This window comes from Nerophis ophidion, linkage group LG22 (genome assembly GCF_033978795.1).
Source record: "Nerophis ophidion isolate RoL-2023_Sa linkage group LG22, RoL_Noph_v1.0, whole genome shotgun sequence".
Taxonomy (NCBI): Eukaryota; Metazoa; Chordata; class Actinopteri; order Syngnathiformes; family Syngnathidae; genus Nerophis; species Nerophis ophidion.
Window position 1 is genome coordinate 44,467,531 of NC_084632.1, and position 5,000 is coordinate 44,472,530.

General features: G+C 43.1%; 1 protein-coding gene across 3 annotated transcripts in view; it reads left to right on the plus strand.

The window, feature by feature from the left end:
- Nucleotides 1-5,000, plus strand: part of ttll7 (tubulin tyrosine ligase-like family, member 7) — a 145,273-nt gene that overhangs the window by 94,329 nt on the left and 45,944 nt on the right. The gene's annotated exons all lie outside the window — the stretch shown is intronic.

The window sequence follows — 5,000 nt, forward strand, 5'->3', positions numbered from 1 at the left end:
TTCTCTCCATCACCTCATCTTCTTTTTGTCCTTCTTCTTCTCTCCTTCACCTCACCATCTTTTCTCCTTCTTCTTCTCTCCATTCACTCACCTTCTTTCTCTCCTTCTTCTTCTCTCCATCACCTGACCTTCTTTCTCTCCTTCTTCCTCTCTCCATCACCTCACCGGCATTCCACAAGCACACAGTCCTCCACCGGCCCAATAGACCACTGGACCATTAGAACACTGGACCACTAGACCATCAGACCACTGGACCCCTACACCACTGGACCATTAGTCCACTGGACCAGTGGACCACTAGATCACTAGACCATTGGACCACTAGACCACTGGCCCACTAAACCACTGGCCCACTAGACCACTGGACCACTAGACCATTAGACAACTGGACCACTAAACCACTGGACCATTTGTACACTGGACAACTAGATCACTAGACCATTGGACCACTGGATTATTAGAACACTGGACCACTAGACCATTAGACAACTGGACCACTAAACCACTGGACCATTTGTACACTGGACCACTAGATCACTAGACCATTGGACCACTAGACCACTGGCCCACTAAACCACTGGCCCACTAGACCATTGGACCACTAGACCACTGGCCCACTAAACCACTGGCCCACTAGACCACTGGACCACTAGACCATTAGACAACTGGACCACTAAACCACTGGACCATTTGTACACTGGACAACTAGATCACTAGACCATTGGACCACTGGATTATTAGAACACTGGACCACTAGACCATTGGACCACTATACCACTAGACCACTGGACCACTAGACCATTAGAACACTGGACCACTAAACCACTGAACCATTAGTACACTGGACCACTAGATCACTAGACCATTGGACCACTAGACCACTAGAGCACTAGACCACTGGACCACTAGATCACTAGCCCACTAAACCACTGGGCCACTAGACCACTGGCCCACTAAACCACTGGGCCACTACACTACTGGACCACTAGACCACAGGACCAGTAGATCACTGGCCCACTAAACCACTGGGCCACTAGACCACTAGATCACTAGACCATTGGACCACTAGAGTACTAGACCACTGGACCACTAGACCACTGGCCCACTAAACCACTGGGCCATTAGACCACTGGACCAGTAGAACACTAGACCACTAGACCACTGGACCACTAGACAACTGGACCACTAGACCACTGGACCACACTTTGGTCAACAGGTCCAACCTCTGAAGACTTGGCTCTCCTAGTTCCGCAATGACCCACATTAGGACTTTGTCACTGCACAAGTACAAGTCGGGGGTGGGGGGGCTCAGTTTGTGGCAACCATATCTTCCTTGTTTGTGTTTGCTATTCCTTCTTTGCTCGTGGCAGCTGTTTCCATCCATCCATTATCTGCCACTTGTCCCTTATGGGGTCGCGGAGGTGCTGGAGCCTATCCCAATTTGTTATTTGTGGGTGGCCATCATCTCTTCTTCGAACCTGGGCATGATCTATTTCCTTTTTGTTCCTGGTTAGTTGCCGGTGGCTATCTCTTCTTCATTGGTAGCAGCTGTGTCTTCTTGGTGGTCCGGCATTGAAAGAAGGAACCTGGTAGCAGCTGTGTCTTCTTGGTGGTCCGGCATTGAAAGAAGGAACCTGGTAGCAGCTATGTCTTCTTGGTGGTCCGGCATTGAAAGAAGGAACCTGGTAGCAGCTGTGTCTTCTTGGTGGTCCGGCATTGAAAGAAGGAACCTGGTAGCAGCTACGTCATCTTGGTGGTCCGGCATTGAAAGAAGGAACCTGGTAGCAGCTATGTCTTCTTGGTGGTCCGGCATTGAAAGAAGGAACCTGGTAGCAGCTGTGTCTTCTTGGTGGTCCGGCATTGAAAGAAGGAACCTGGTAGCAGCTGTGTCTTCTTGGTGGTCCGGCATTGAAAGAAGGAACCTGGTAGCAGCTATGTCTTCTTGGTGGTCCGGCATTGAAAGAAGGAACCTGGTAGCAGCTGTGTCTTCTTGGTGGTCCGGCATTGAAAGAAGGAACCTGGTAGCAGCTGTGTCTTCTTGGTGGTCCGGCATTGAAAGAAGGAACCTGGTAGCAGCTATGTCCTCTTGGTGGTCCGGCATTGAAAGAAGGAACCTGGTAGCAGCTGTGTCTTCTTGGTGGTCCGGCATTGAAAGAAGGAACCTGGTAGCAGCTATGTCCTCTTGGTGGTCCGGCATTGAAAGAAGGAACCTGGTAGCAGCTATGTCTTCTTGGTGGTCTGGCATTGAAAGAAGGAACCTGGTAGCAGCTATGTCCTCTTGGTGGTCCGGCATTGAAAGAAGGAACCTGGTAGCAGCTGTGTATTCTTGGTGGTCCGGCATTGAAAGAAAGAACCTGGTAGCAGCTGTGTCTTCTTGGTGGTCCGGCATTGAAAGAAGGAACCTGGTAGCAGCTATGTCTTCTTGGTGGTCCGGCATTGAAAGAAGGAACCTGGTAGCAGCTATGTCTTCTTGGTGGTCTGGCATTGAAAGAAGGAACCTGGTAGCAGCTGTGTCTTCTTGGTGGTCCGGCATTGAAAGAAGGAACCTGGTAGCAGCTATGTCTTCTTGGTGGTCCGGCATTGAAAGAAGGAACCTGGTAGCAGCTATGTCCTCTTGGTGGTCTGGCATTGAAAGAAGGAACCTGGTAGCAGCTATGTCTTCTTGGTGGTCCGGCATTGAAAGAAGGAACCTGGTAGCAGCTGTGTCTTCTTGGTGGTCCGGCATTGAAAGAAGGAACCTGATGACAAATATGAAAGAGAAGTGGAATGTGGGTTGGGTTGGCGTTGATGCCAACACAACATTGTGGGAGCTCTGAGACTTCTTTCAAAGCCTCAAATATTCCCATGTGGACCCTTTTCCTTGTACATGCTGACACCAAGTTGGCAAAGTTAGTGAGTTGCAGTTGTGTAGCACACGTCAGGACCGGGAAGACCACCTTTGCTCCTTCATGGTTCTCCTTCCGATAAAACTGCTGCCAGCGTCTTAGCGCCACCTTAAACTTGCTTGGGAATCAAGGAGACAAAAACCCAGAATCAAAGCAGAGTCCTGAGTCTTTCCAGTTTGGTGCAAAGTGTGCGATTATCAACCAACCTGCTTTGAGGGACGGCGAGCCCAGTCCAGTTTCACGTAAATGAATTCTCTTCCTCCTAATTTGTCCCTCAATTAACCGGCTGCTGCTCTTTGTCTCCTCATGTCTTCCATCAGTCAGCCGCCTCACTGGCCTGCGGTGACTGCCATCACTTCCTGCCCAATTACTTCTCGGGCCTGACAGCGCTGACCGGCTAATCGTAGCATAACAGACGTATGCATGCTTTATTCAGCAGCCCGGCCCAATGGCACACACTTGGATGAAGGAAGGACTTGAATTCTGATGGCGCAAACTGACTGCCTGATAGTCAACTGGGTCGGAACATTTTATAACCTTTCAGCTCTGAAAGGATTATTTAATGTCAGTGCTTTACAGGTTTCCCCTTTGTGGGATCAATACAAGTCTGTAGTACATCAAATAATCAAATAATCAAATCAAGTGTCCATCAAATATCTCCATTTGCAAGCAGCACAGCTAAATAAAGTATTTATATTATTTTTAAAACCAGGTTTGTTTGTGTCTACAACGAAAACTGTTTTGGACACTGAATTTATGTAATTGAATTTTTTGCGTTTGAATTTTGTAATTTGAATTTTTTTTTTTTTAATGCTGACGATTTCATTCAACAAAATGTGTGTCATTAAAAATTCTGTTTGTCACAATTCAGTGTAAAAAATAGTGCAGAAAATTTCACTTTAAAAAATAGTGCAGAAAAATTCAGTGTAAAACAATTTATTGTAAAAAAAAAAATTGCTTATAAAAATTAAATATAGAAAAATTCAGTGCAAAAAAATCTAGTGTAGTAAAATTAAATTGAAAAATAATTCAGTGTAAAAAAAGAAATAGTGCACAAAAATTAATCATAAAAATATTCAGTTGAGAAAAATTAAACGTCAAAAAAATCTGGTTTAAAAAACTTTTCAGTGTAACAACTCTGTGTAAAAAAATCAGCGCAGAAAAATGTGTAAAAAAATTCAATTTAGGAAAAAATCACTGCAGACATGTTCAGTGTAAAACAATTCAGTGTAAGAAAATCCAGTGTAAAAAACAAAAAACAGTTCATAAAAAATAAAACAGTCCAGTGTATGAAAATTCAGTAAAAAAAAATTCAGCATGAAAAAATCATCTAAAAATTATTCCACTTGAAAACATAATTTGCGGATGAATCACCAAATGATTCCTGGGCGCGGCCACCGCTGCTGCTCACTGCTCTGCTGTGGGGTCAAATGCAGAGAATAATTTCACTGCACTTAGTGTGTGTCTGACAATCATTGGCACTTTAACTTTTTACTTTTTAATTCAGTTTAGAAAAAATTAGTGTGTGAAATAATTTACTGTAAATAAATCCAATGTAAGAACATTCAGTCTAGAAAAATCAAATGTAGTCAAATTTAGTGAAAAAGAAATCCAGTAATGAAAATTAAATAAAAAAAAATTAGTGCACAAAATTCAGCGCAAAAAAATCAGCTCAGAAATATTCCACGTTGAAAAATTCAGTGCAGAAATATTATTTGCTTCAAAACTTAAGACCCACTTTCTGCAAATTAAGACTGAAGAAGCTCATTGACTTGATTGATTCTTACTGAACCAGAAGTGAGTCTTAAGACTTTTTAAGCAACAAATATTTCTGCACTGAAATTTTATACACCCAGTTTTTACCAACATGCTTTTAAAACATCTTATTTTTACAAACTGAATATTTAAACACATTTTGCTCACATATTTTAATCCAATTTAATTGCCAGCCTAATTTCATGTAATAAAAAAAAAATTAGTTCACAAAATTCAAACGCAAAAATTTCAGTTACATGAATTTGATGTAAAAAAAAAAAAGCTTTAGTAATAAAAAACCTTCACTGTTTTGAGCCTGGATTTCAACAACAACACGAAAGCCGACTGCATGTAAAGTAA